The 14,457-nt window shown below is 40.8% G+C and overlaps 1 protein-coding gene across 1 annotated transcript in view; it reads left to right on the top strand.

Moving 5' to 3' along the window:
• Window positions 1-9,953: 9,953 nt before the first annotated feature.
• pparg (peroxisome proliferator-activated receptor gamma) overlaps window positions 9,954-14,457 on the top strand; it is a 40,943-nt gene continuing 36,439 nt past the window's right edge. Inside the window, exons 1-2 of the mRNA XM_080728778.1 lie at window positions 9,954-10,178; window positions 10,774-10,826. The gene's annotated coding sequence lies outside the window, so the exon portion shown is untranslated. The remainder of the gene's footprint in view (window positions 10,179-10,773; window positions 10,827-14,457) is intronic.

Below are 14,457 nucleotides of genomic sequence, written 5' to 3' on the forward strand. Positions count from 1 at the left end.
GGATACGCTGGTGCTTCTTCAGGTGAGATAACACCCTGAAACACTTGTCACATTGTTTACAGACGAAGGGTTTTTCTCCACTGTGGATACGCTGTCTCTAGGTTAAATAACTGACTGGAACGCTTGTCACACCGTTTACACACAAAGGGGTTTTCACCAGTATGGACACGCTGGTGTAGTTTCAGGGTACCAAACTGACTGAAACCCTTGTCACACTGTTGACACACAAAGGGTTTTTCTCCACTGTGGATACGCTGATGTGTCTCTAGGTTAAATAACTGACTGAAACGCTTGTCACATTGTTTACACACAAAGGGTTTTTCTCCAGTGTGGACACGCTGGTGATTCTTCAGGTGACCTAACTGATTGAAACGCTTGTCACACTGTTTACAGACGAAGGGTTTTTCACCAGTATGGACACGCTGGTGATCTTTCAGGGTACCTAACATCCTGAAACTCTTGTCACACTGATTACAGACAAAGGGTTTGTCTCCACTGTGGACACGCTGGTGTGTCTTCAGGTTACACAACACACTGAAACTCTTGTCACACTGTTCACACACAAAGGGTTTTTCTCCACTGTGGACACGCTGGTGAATCTTCAGAGTTGCTGACTCACTGAAACTCTTGTCACATTCCTTACACTGGAAATGTTTTTCTTTTGTGTGGACATACTGTGTCGATGCCTCAATAACACTCTCATCACATAAGAGGTTTTCTTTCCTGTGTAAGTCATCAACTGTTTCTTTACTTCTCCTGGCTGCGCAAGATCTCGGTTCTTCTGTGTCTCCTTGTTTCTGTCTGGTTACACAGCTGGTTACACAGCTGGAGGAAGATGAGGGGAGCTGTCCATTGCTCATCATTTGACAGTAGAGGTTGTTGCAGCTCCTTGTCATGTTTTCATGGAGGGTGAGGGTGACCCGAGACATGAAGGCGTATGGACACTCAGAACAGGACACCTGTGTCTAAGAAGATTCGTTCATGGACACCACTTCTTCTACTTGGACTGTAAATTGGAGGGCGCTTATTTGTCTCTTGCAGGCTGGAAAGACTAATATATTATCTGTCAAACTCTTTCTCTCCCCCTATGTCTCTATATATCTCTGACTCTCTGACTCTCACAGTACACCCGGTCTATAAAGATTTCTCTTTGTCGTACCCAGGCTAAATGTGATGTTTAAAAACTGCGTCACATCTTATTCAGGTTGACCAGAGCTATGGTCTGACCGACGTCACTCACACAACACAAACCATTCCTAATAACAGCGATTTGCACATCGGACAATTGCAATTCATCCATCCATCAGTGAATTTAGTTGAACAGGTTTGTGACCGCTTCTCCCTTTTTATAGTAACCTGACCAATCATGGAAATTGGCCCACTTATAGTCTGGTCAAAGTGTCATGTGAAGCCACCAATCCTCAAGCTTATCGGACATATGCCCATTTGTGTCCATCTGGCATATGCCATGCTGCGGGCATAGATGGCCGCTCTCATGGCCCTTATATACTGTATGCCTCAATATTATGACATCACCCTCTACGTTTATATCAGGTGGCACTTATTGATGGTGACGTCTCCAAGACTGCCGGTCCCTCATTTGCTTTTATGGTGATGATGACGTCATCACCCAATTGATGACATCACTCTGTGTTATTTCAAGGGTTTTCCCATTGGATGACGTCACCGTGTGTTTTCTCAAGGGTTTTCCCATTGGATGACATCAGTGCAGACACGCGGACGTAGATTTCCCTAATTTATAGATAGATATATCCATATACATATATGGACTTAATATTAAAGTTTTCAGGAAGGTAAGGTGTAAATCAGAGTAAAGCAGGCTCTTGGACCAGTTAAGGCCTGGGATTGATGACATCAGAAATCTCCATATATGGGCATAAAAGGGATTTTGTTTCTAGTAATGACCATATATGGACTTTTTATTTTATTTGATCCTTTATTAATAATAATTGTGACCGAAGGTCGCAGTATACCATGAGAAATGTTGCAGCTTGTCCGTCGTTCCGTCCGTACAGGAAGCGATAATCACGTGACATCACCTCATCAAAAATCAAACCCTGGATATCCATACTGTGTCAGTCAGTCAGTCAGTCAGTCAGTCAGTCAGTCAGTCAGTACACATTTTTACAGTCTATGGGTTGGTTCCCTTGTCACTGTGACATCACAGGTGACATCACCTATGTAAAAGTCCATATATGGGCATCCCTTTTATGCCATTGCCCATATATGAAGATCCATGTCCATGATGTCATCGATATATATCACTGGCCAGATGGATGGCCAAAAAGAAATGGCTCATATCTGTGTGGCTGGTTCAGAGGGCCCCTTGGGATAATAAAGGTATCTATCTATCTATGTATGGGCATACAATATATTGTATGTATATGGATACATATTAAAGGATAAAATAAAATAGAAAGTCCATATACAGATATGTTCCATGCCTTTGCCATCTGGCCAGTGATATCAATGCCATCAGGGATCTTCATATATAGGCATAAAAGGGATACCCATACTGTATATGGACTTTTACATAGGTGATGTCACCTGTGATATACCTGTGATGTCACAGTGACAAGGGAACCATGCATAGACTGTAAAAATGTGTACTGACTGACTGACTGACTGACTGACTGACTGACTGACTGACTGACTGACTGACTGACTGACACAGTATGGATATCCAGGGTTTGATCTTTGATGAGGTGATGTCACGTGACATCACTTCCTGTACTGACTGAAGGACGGACAAGCTGCGACATTTCTCATGGTATACTGCGACCTTCGGTCGCAATAATTCTGGAAAAAGTCATTGTTCAGGCTGATAATAATGAAGAGTAAACTAGTTTTATTTTATTTGTATGTCATAATAAACAAAACCAAAAATGATCAAGTAAACAGGTGTTTGGTCGAGGCTGGGTGAGAATAATATACAAACAGATATGTCTTACTATATATAATACTGTATTATGATTTGTTTATAAAAGAACAGTTTTTCCATTGTAACTCTGGACATACTGTATAGGACTAAAGGTTGGGGCTGGGGTAAGCAGGAGTGACTAACCAGCAAGGATGACTGTTTACAACATTCAGGGAATCAAATCTTTTTCTCTGTAATGCAGATGTCTGAGCCTAACAAGAAAATAACTCCAAAATAAATCCTCTAATTGCCAAGTGTAAAACGAAGACCTGGCTACTGCCTTATTTATACTCGGTTGCTCATTGTGATCATCTGATGTACACCTATTTGTGGTGCATGGCATTGGCATAACATCGTTGTCGGGTGGAAATCTCGTATCTCCAAGTTCCAAATGTCTAAGTTCTTTCCCAAAGTAAAGCCCTGCTTCATCATACAAGGCCATCCCACAAAAGTAGTGAAAACAGCAGATCTATAACCACACAACGCCTCGCGGTGCGAGGTGTTGTGTGCTTGTAGATCAGCCTTTTTCACTAGTTTAAATAATTTTTAAAATGATAAATGCAAAACGAACGGTGTTGGACATACAAGGTTTTTACCCGAGAACGGCGATAACTTAAGGCCTGTCCATACTTTGACCGAAACCGCCGTTTTCGGTCAAAAGGTCCTTTTCAACTATAAAATGTAATTCCTCGAAAGTTCTGGAATGCTTTTTCTCCGAACAATAGTTCTGAAATTTGCACAACGAGATGTTGTCACTCGCCGAAATCAGGTTCGGTGAAACGGCAAACGTGATTGGTCGGTTGGACCCCCCCCCCCAGCTACTGTACACTGGAAAGCCTGGTGACGCGAGGCTACTGTACATTGCTTTTGTTTTTGCTTTGCGACCCGCGAAAACTACTATAACTGTGTGTTGGTGCATGCTCATTGAGCGGCGCGACACGATGCAGAAGGTCGTCAAAACGACTGGCAGACATTCTCATTATTTCAAAATGTTTCTCCTCGTCCATGCCCCTCATCCCCTGAACGAGAGTCTGATACAGGCCATCCCGGGGCCTTGTCGTATTTAGCGGGCGGACATACCACCGACGGCTAGATGTGCTCGCCTCCTCCTCAGCCGCACAAAGCAGGGCAAAATCCTCCTCCTCTGCCTCCTCTAACATTTCCTCCTCGTCTTCCCCCTCCTCCATAACCTCCACAATACGTGCCACCGCTTCCAACTTCCAACGTGCCAACACTCCGAACAGGAGCGAAGTATGAACATCCGACGCTTTTTTTTCGGAAAAGATAAAAAATAAAAAAGTTTTTTTTTTCAACCGAAAAGTTCGGTTCTGTCGAAGTATGGAGAGGCCTTTATAAGTAAGTGTGAGTGTGAAACCAATAGTTCCCAAGCCCATAGGTCAGGAGCCTGTCTCCTGTTTTGATAGTGTGATATGCAGAAGTATAGCCTACGCCCCCAGGCCATGACGCTAGTATGACTCCAATCCAACACTTGTGTTGAGTGTCAAGCAGGGAGTCATTGGGTACCATTGTTATAGTCTCTGGTATAACAAAGCCAAGGATTATCCCCAACCTCCCTGTCTTTGGGCGGGAAATCTAACCACAAGGTCACTGGTGGTCGACATTGGCGTGCAGCTAAGCATATAGGCTTAAGCATCTCTGCAAGTCACTTTATGTAAATGACTTCCGTATGTGAAAAGTGTACAATACATCCCGCTATCACCACACACACTCAGCTACACTCACTCTCACTCTCACTCTACCTGTGTCTCTCAGAGCAATTCAGGGAGTACATACAGAAAGTAGTAGTAGTAGTTAGTTTATTTTTTGGTCATTTGTATGATACAACGAAAGTAATGAAACGCACAAATACTCTATTGCCTACACATTCACGCACGCACGCACGCACGCACGCACGCACGCACGCACACACACACACACACACACACACACATCAGAGTGTACCTAGAAATGGGGACAGTGGGAAAAAAGGGGGATTTGCTGTGTTCTTGGAACAGAGTGCAGTCAGCCAGCCAGGGGAAGGCTGTGGGAACTTCACTAGGCAGGCTCCACTGTGACTGGGGGCCCTGGGCCCTCGCCGCTCATAAGGGTCCCGGCGTGGGCGGCTGATGCACCGAAGCAAGAGGAACTCGCCAAACTTTGTTTGACTTGGTGATCATCCCAACCTGCTGGACTCTGACACATACAGTCCATAAAATATATGTACTGTATCCACACGAGGCTAATCGTAAGGAGATGATAAGTGTGGAGCTGAGTGGGAGCGGAAGGCTGCCGTTAATTTGTGAAAAGAACACAGTAAAATCCTGAGTGTTCATCTGACTCAAGCGATTATTTATATTTCTTCATACCGATAAATAGTGAAAATAGTTGACCTACTGTACTAAGAGACAACTGGGAGCTTTTAGATCTTCTATTTTTGCTATTTATATAGACAATTTTAAACAAATTTGGACCATTTTTACGTAAAGTTGAGTCGCTCATTTTTAGACATAAATTAATAATTTAAATTGGTGATTTCATATTCATTTCATATGCTCGGATGATACACAGCATATGCACCACACACACCCACAATCACATGTTTTAGAGAGATCAGAGTGAAGAGGCCCCCTCAGTATTGTGCCCCTCCCTAGGGAACATTTGGGGATACTGTAAGTGCCTTGCTCAAGTTGATGGGCAAGCACACATGCAGCTAGAACACAATATGATACACCCTCCTGATGGTGCTAGGGATCTGATTGGTAACACATTATTATGAAACACATCTGTGTAAATGTTGATTAAGACATTTGGGAGATTATTTTTGGTTGTCTTTTTTTTTACAGGTTTACTTCAACAATTTAAAGTGTCAATCATTTCTATGTTTCTTTATAAACACACTTTATAATCTACTTAAAACACTGTGCAATTATAGTTATAAGAACTCATAAATGCTCATAATACTTTATAACAATAATCACAACACATTATAAAGCATTTTATAATGACATATATGTTTTATCTAATTTTACATTATAATAATTAAAATGCATTATAGACATGGGATGCATATAACAATGTTACCAACCTTGCCTACCTGGTTCATCCTAGCAACAGAGACTTCCACAGATAACATATCTTATTGATGTCGATGTTTTGATTGTTTTATTCGGTTTTTTAATAGGTTCTTGGTCTTTTTCTTTTAGATTACTATGCATTTGATGTATTACCTTGTGCTGTCCGTAAGTCACTCTGGTTTAAGAGTATCTGCTAAATGTCTAAATTGCAATTAAAGAATGAATCCACTGATGAATATTAAGGTGGTTTCATTTTCTTTTTTGGAATGGGAAGGAAAAACAAGCAATGTTCTCATCTGGAGCATCGTGTTGATGAGTACATCTTGTCCACGTCCAGTTGTATTATTGTAACTTTACTGAACAACAAGAGCGTAGCTTACGATAAGCTGCTCGCCTATAGACCAGTAAACTCTATCACTGGAAGAGTTGTGTTCCAGCCATATGAAAACATAAACTGGCAAAAATGTCCATTTTAAAATAATTACTGTGTCATGCGTGTGTTGTAAGATACAGCACAATTTTGTGATGAACGTTTTAGGATGCCAGACCCCTGATCTGTCCGCCCAAACTAATACCACTGAGAATTCTCATCTCAACTGTGTAAACACTGAGAAGTTATTGCATGTTTGTATTTGTTACTGCAAGACTCTCAAGGGCATCATTTAGTTTGGTACAAAGAGCTTATGAGTAGGGTTTTTTATATATATGTGTGTGTGTGTGTGTGTGTGTGTGTGTGTGTGTGTGTGTGTGTGTGTGTGTGTGTGTGTGTGTGTGTGTGTGTGTGTGTGTGTGTGTGTGTGTGTGTGTGTGTGTGTTGTGTGTTTGTGCATGCACGCGTGCCGTGCATGCGTGCTTGCGGTTGTGCATATACGTGCTGCGTGTGTGTGGAAGTAAGTGTGGAAGTAAGTGTGGAAATATAAGTAAAGTGTGCCAACTGTCTTGGTCTCCACCATGGTATCAATTCATAACGGATAAAAGACTCTATAGAACTGTGGGTTGACCTATGTTAACTATAGCCTAGTTCAGTGGCTTTCAGAAAGCTCAGGTGTGCAGAGATTTGTTCAGAAGAAAATATATTTCAATGTAGGTCAAAGGAAATTATGCATTTTAATTACTGTTTGTGGTTAAACCAAAGTAGATCACATCTTCCCCAAAGAAATGCATGTTTCTTGTCTTTTCCAGCTACCACTGCATTCAGATGTTTTTTAATGACTACTATAGGCACACAACGGATTTGTGTGGCTTACCAAAGTTATTCCTGATGATACAACCGTTTTAGAAACTACCAGCCTAAAACTACCTTCAATTAATTTTTGTTTCACTGCACTATTGAACACCTGGGATTCTTACCAGCAGTGATTTGCTGTGATCTTCCATTATCTCACATTTGTGTCCTAATGTTTTGCTGTATTTCATGTAATTGCACATCACCGGTCCGTCATCATTCCAGTGTCAGTTATTATTTCAGAAATGTGAAAGTTGCACATTTCTCCACCACATGAACCCTATAGGTTAGAGCATCCCGCAACACATTTCAAGCTTGTGAGCTTGTAGATCGGCTATTTTTGTAAAAGAGATTCGGAGTAGGCTAGAGCGAAAAAAAGAGGGGACCAAGTTAGACCCCTGGGGCTTAAATTATATAATGACCTACCAATGAAGCATTTTAAGATATGTGGTGTGATACGGTATGTTATAGAGACCATATAAAATAAATGGGGTTATCAGTATCTGTTTACAATAAATTGAAGTATATCCATCAATCAATAATGATTAATATGATATATTCACAGCAAATTACAGTCAGGAGAACAAAATAGAACATGAAACTTGGATTATGCTATATATTTGACATTAACATCTCTGTCATGCATTCATCCAATCTCATAATGTAAATGCAAAAATTGCATATAATAATATGCAACATATTATAAAACAATTTGCTCTACCACTCACATGAGTGTGCCAGTTGAACGGCAGACTCACTCTCTATAGCTTCCGCCGTGGTCTGAAGACTCACCTCTTCAGACTCCACCTTGGCCCATAGCACTTACCTATACCCTCTATCATACATGTAGGCTAATTTAGATATAATTTTTATGTTTTTTGGTTTTTTTAACCTTTTTAATGAATAGGTGCATAGTCTACCTATGTTTTTTCATAGATTACTATTTCTATGCATTTGATGTGTTGATGTATTGTATTACCTCCATTAACTCATATTGATGTTGATTTATTGATGTGTAACCTTGCTTATTGTAAATCGCTCTGGATTAAGAGCGTCTGCCAAATGCCTAAATTGTAAATTGTCCCTATATTTTGGGCATGTCATTATTGTGAAAATCATTAAAAAAATATACATTTTATAGTGAAAATGGGCAATCCTAACTTGCACGCCGCCCCAGAAAAACTAGCAGAAAACTGCACGTCTAAATATCATGAGTTCTTTGAAATCAGCTAAATCTTTCTATTTGCAGCTGCAGCCTTTTATTTAGATTTCTTTACTTACTGTATTCCTTTCCCAAGAGGGCCGTAGCCAGAGGTTATGACAATTTGGGGGTCCTCCTTGGCATGGAAAGGTTTGGGAACCCCTGTTTCTAAAACTCAAATGGGGGTACGTGCACTCCTAGGGCTACGTGGGGGTACTGCAGGGGGTACTCAGAAAAACTAGAAATGGGACTTTGTGTGAACCTGCTCATCTCTAAATTGTTAAACCAAATCACATCATACATTGACTGTTATTGAATAAAGCAATGTTATTTGCCCTTATGCTGTTTTATTTTGAACATATTTGCTTTGGAACTGGACTTTTGATGTCAAGGGAAGTATCACTGGAAGAGTTGATGCGTGTGTTGCACAAAGATACAGCACAATTTTGTGATGGACGTTTTAGGATGCTAGACCCCTGATCTGTCCGCCCAAACTAATACCACTGAGAATTCTCATCTCAAATCAGAAATCATGCAGCCAAAGAGGTTTGAGAACCATTGAGCTATAACATGGCTGAGAGCATGATGAGCCATACTTTTGAGATAAATTGCATTCTGAAAAATACTGATGGTCCATGCTTTACAATGGACTTGAGTCATTTTCACATAACTTAAAGTTATATAGGCTACATTTCTACTTATGCTGTTCATTTTTGTGGCTCCATCAAATAATTCATAAGTGCACTAATACTGCAGATAGAAGCACTATTATTCAGTGGAACAGATTCCAATCAGTTAGATCAGTATAAAGTGATTACTCAGATTTAATTTTGTTAGCACTTCCCTTGGAAGTATAAGTAAGTTAAGGTATAGGCTACCCTAAAGGGACTTCTATCAACTGCAAAAACTGTAAAACACCAGATTTTAATTTAGATACTCCTTTAAGTTATTCATTTATAATGGTGCTTCCTTACAAATGTGTAGGCCTACATATTAGGCTACAAATGGAACAATGAACATTTTATGATTCTTCTTACAATTTTATAGTTCAACACACCTAATGTTTTCCTACTGTGAGGTTATTATGGGATTTAAGAGCCTTTATTTATGATTTATGATGTGTTTTACAGTTTGTTAACTTTGATAATAAAAATGGCTGATCAATCAATCAATGCAACCAACCAACCAACCACAAACAGTCGGGCACAATGCCCAAAACATTAATATAGTCTACTTTAGATCCCTAAATGTGTGTTTATTCAAAAACCCATTAACAATCTTGTTTTCTCTCAGAACAAATTCCCAGTAGCCTAAAACCCTAAATAAGTAGCCAAAAACCCTAAATAAATAGCCATCCTCCAGATCTGATTGACTTTTAATGGTAATTTGATGCTTCCGCGTCTCTCTCCATGCGCTCCCAAGGAGTTCCTCTCCTCTAAAGAGGGAGGAGAGAGCTTTAGAGGCAGGCAGACACTCCGACCAACCAGCATGACAAAAAACCCTCCACAACAACAGCAGGGTCAGAGACGTGACCAGTGACCACCACGAAACTTTTCTCGTTAATATTAAAGTGCGCTCGGCTGACATTCACTCACTGCGCTCCTAATTGACAGGCGACGAGACGCGACAGATTCGAGCAAACTTGTCGCGCTGCAGTAACAAAACAAGGAGGAAGACGTTTTAAAGAAGATTCACGCAATCCTGAGTAGAATTGTCAGCACATTATTTCAAGTTCAGGTGAGTAAACGAGCCTTCTGAAGCTTCGCTGAGTTCTAGTAGCCTTGTTGAGGTTGAATGGGATGCATGGTGGCATGATGGCAGCATGTGGGTAAATGATGGCATGCAGGGTCAGGTGCGACTTGTAGCCTATCCTAATGTAAATGACCATATGCAGTGGTGGAAAAAGTATTCAAATGTATCTCTTAAGTAAAAGTTTCAATACTGCAATGTAGAAATAGTCTACTCTGTGACAAGTAAAAGTCCGGAATTCAAAATGCACTTGAGTAAAAGTATGAAAGTGTTCGCATCAAAATGTAGGCCTACAAGTTTACCTTGTTAGTTACTAGTTAGTGAGTTTGCAAATAAATAGTAGTGGAGTAAAAGTAGTTCGATCCTAGATGTAGTGGAGTAGAAGTAATTTATTGGAAATGGGAAATATTCCAGTAAAGTACAAATAGCAAAACTCAGTAGACCTACTTGAGTAAATGTAGACGAGTTAGACGAATACTTTACACCACTGCATGTCAGTGACAGGACTGCAGGGTCAGCTGACTTGTATGCTACTGTAAATTACCATATGAAATGAATTTATAGCACATTGTGTTTTTGACAGGTCTTCTACAAACAAGGCAGCATTAAGCAGTCAAAGTGATCGCAGTTTTGCAGGTGAGTAAATTACAAATGCACTTTTTGTAGGCTAAAATCTCCTCAGTTTACACGTGAATACATTCACACATTAAACAATATTGCATGCAGTGTTCAGTGTACAAAATACCACTTCATTAGGCAGAACTGAACATGCGATCATCATCATCATCACCACCTAGTCTGCTCTATCTGATGTGCAACTTGCATGTGGAAATATGCTCTGATTTACTTTATGCCTACTTTATGCTGACTGTAAAATCTCAGTTGTGACTCAGCACAAACAATGCAGCACATATTTTTTTTCCACTGTTCATCGTCCTCCTAATCTTCTCTGGTAGTTGTGTCCAAACTAAGTGTTTATTTACCATAGGTTTACTGTGGAAGTTGAACATGTAATACACCATGACATGTGTGATTGTTATAATATTTTAGTTTGAAGTCTAAACTCACATTATGCGTTGCGCTGCCTCAGCCATAATAGTTCACTGTCTCAGATCATCCAGCTGCTTGATTTTCAATATAGACCTAAATGTAAATATCATTGAAACATCAAAAGTCTACTCGAAAGTCAAGTGCTATGCCAGACCTAAACGCTGCTGTACAGTAAATATACCAGTGGATTTCAGCCAACTTATTCAAGAGTTCAAATAAGGTTGCCTCAGTTTAGTGGGTTATTGATCAACATGAAAGACCCAAAGAGAAAAGATTTCCGAAGCATGCCTTCAAACAATAAATATATAAATATAAATATTTTGTAAATGTTTAATGCACATCTTTGATTGCATTTATGCAGGCGGCTTAACAAAGTGCAAAGTATTTTGTTGGTTATACGTACTGCAATATTTAGAAATGTAATGGGCATGGTGGAACCAAGTAAAATATTTTAAAACATGCAGTAAAATGTATTTAAAAACAAATCCCAAAAGGATATTATGGGCATTGTTACTGAAAGGTTTATTTGTTTTATTTGGATATGTTCCGCACACCTTGTATGAGTATGGTGTGTCGATGAATCAAGTGAATTAAGGTCACAAGACACAGTGAGCAGTGATTTGTAATATCTTTAAACTATTTTAAGGCAGGAGAAGTAATGAAGATGTGACCTTTACTTTAAGTCACTGAAGAAACCATGATGACATTTTATGTTTTTTCATGAAATGTGGATTAAAGGTCATGTCTGAGTTTAATGATGACTCAATGGCGATACATTTAATTATGTGTCCTTTTAGCCAAATTATCCATTGTCGTCATTATAGTTCCTCTTCAGAAATGTCACATGAACAGGAATTTGTGTCCAGTGTGACCTCTAGTGTGACTTGTGACCTCGACACGTATAGGACAGTTCAGACCTTTCGCTGTTATGTTGTGAAATAGTGTAATAAAACCAGTAGCCCTGAGAGAGAAAAAAATGACTTGAAAATAAGACTGATGTATTGAGCTATACAGTGCAAGCCTGTCAATTATAGCAACATTCACAGCAGTTTTATGTCATTATATTGCCTAGCTCCTAAAGAGCGTGTGTGTGTGTGTGTGTGTGTGTGTGTGTGTGTGTGTGTGTGTGCACACGCTTGCATGTAATGCCCAGGATTCAAACCCGGGTCTCCCACGTGAAAGCCCAACATGTTAACCATCAGACCAAAGGGATATCCCTATGGACTGGGGGAGATACTAGACTTTTGAGGCCATTAGGCTGAGGCAGTGAGTCACTCTGCTACACGTGTGTGTGTGTGCGTGAGAGAGAGAGAGAGAGAGATTTGGACTTTGTTCTGTGGTCATAAATGAAAGGAGTGCCCCCAGATACTGTGCAGTGTTTATGTTGTCCCTCACATGGCCTGAGAACCACCTTTAACTCTGGCCAGACACGGCCTACCATTGGACACACACACTCCCTATGATCACACAATGAACAACCTGCTGTAACCACTTAAACTTCCTGATACCGTAAGTTTAAGTGGTTACAGGGGTCCATGCTCAAGCTCCCTCAGCCCTATGTTCCCTCAGCCTTATGTTCCCTCAGCCTTATGTTCCCTCAACCCTATGTTCCCTCAGCCTTATGTTCCCTCAGCCCTATGTTCCCTCAGCCCTATGTTCCCTCATCCCAAAATAGGACCCTATGTTCCCTCAGCCCTATGTTCCCTCAGACCAAAAATCTCAGTCCCCCATGGCATTGTTTCCGACGTCTCATTGTTCTGACGCCCCATTCGTCCGATGCTGGTGAATGCTAACCTGGTGAATGCTAACCTGGTGAATGCTAACCTGCCGACGCTGTTGAATACTAACCTGGTGAATACTAACCTGGTGAATGCTGACCTGCCAACGCTGGTGTATGCTAACCTGTGAATGCGGACCTGCCGACACTGGTGAATGCTAACCTTTTGAATGCTGGCGAATGCTAACCTTGTGAATGCTGACCTGCCGATGCTGGTGAATGCTAACCAGGTGAATGTTAACCTGAAGAATGCTAACTCTTTATATGCCCATATATGGAGATCCCTGATGTCATCATTATTAAGGCCATATCTATGAATGCATGGGTAACAGGGATCTCCATATGGGTAACTGGTCCAATATATATTAATAAAGGATAACATAAATTAAAAGTTCACATATGGGTATTCCCAGATGATGCCCTGTTAGGGGAACCACACCAACAGAATCCATATATGGCCAGACTGGTGGCCAAGACAGATGGCGTGACCTTGCCCAGTAAGACGCCCTTAATGGGACATCGGAACAATGAGATGTCGGACCAATGCCATGGCACCGTCTATTTTAGGCTGAGGGAACATAGGGCTGAGGGAACATAGGGTCTATTTTTGGGTTGAGGGAACATAGGGCTGAGGGAACATAGCGTCTATTTTGGAATTGAGGGAACATAGGGCTGGGGGAAACATAGGGTTGAGGGAATATAGGGTATAATAAATTGTTAGGGAGTGAGGGAACATAGGGCTGAGGGAACATAGGGCTGAGGGAACATAGGGCTGAGGGAACATAGGGTCGAGGGAGCTTGAGCATGACCCCATTGAAAATAGCAGACCTCCAAGCTCACAAGGTCGGCTATTTTCGTTGCTTGATACCACACTGAACTAAGCTTAATCAAGTTAATAGTGGAGATGTGGTGTACGGTATGGATTTATACACAGAGAGGTAATATACATCTTACAATAATACATCTTACAATATTATTGTAAGATGCTGTATTCAAGTTCAGGAGAGTCTGGACAAGGCAATTCTCTTGAATGCTGCCTTCAGGTATGGCATGGAAAGGGGGCATTTGCATTTCTTTCACCATAGTGAAAACTGCATTCATGGTCTGGAAAGGGCACTTTTTACAGACAAATAAAAAGGCAGGGGCTCAAGCCCCCTTTGATTTCTATGTGTGCATGTGCCTGTACAGTATTCTTCGAGAGTCTTTAGAATCCTTTTGACGGATGAAATTTGTTTGTCAAGCAGAATTGTTGCCAATGAACGCTTCAGCTCTGCAAGTCACATCATTCTGTGGCACATCAGTTTTCGGGCAGACATTTGAAACTAAATCCAAGGATCATTTCTAGCCATTTTTAAGCTGGCATCCCTACGGTCTTCAGGGAATGTCATAGGCATAAATGGAAAAAAGTACAAAAAAGGGCTTAAGCACATGAACCCTAGT

Source organism: Nannobrachium achirus (assembly GCF_963921795.1).
Source record: "Nannobrachium achirus genome assembly, chromosome: 6".
Taxonomy (NCBI): Eukaryota; Metazoa; Chordata; class Actinopteri; order Myctophiformes; family Myctophidae; genus Nannobrachium; species Nannobrachium achirus.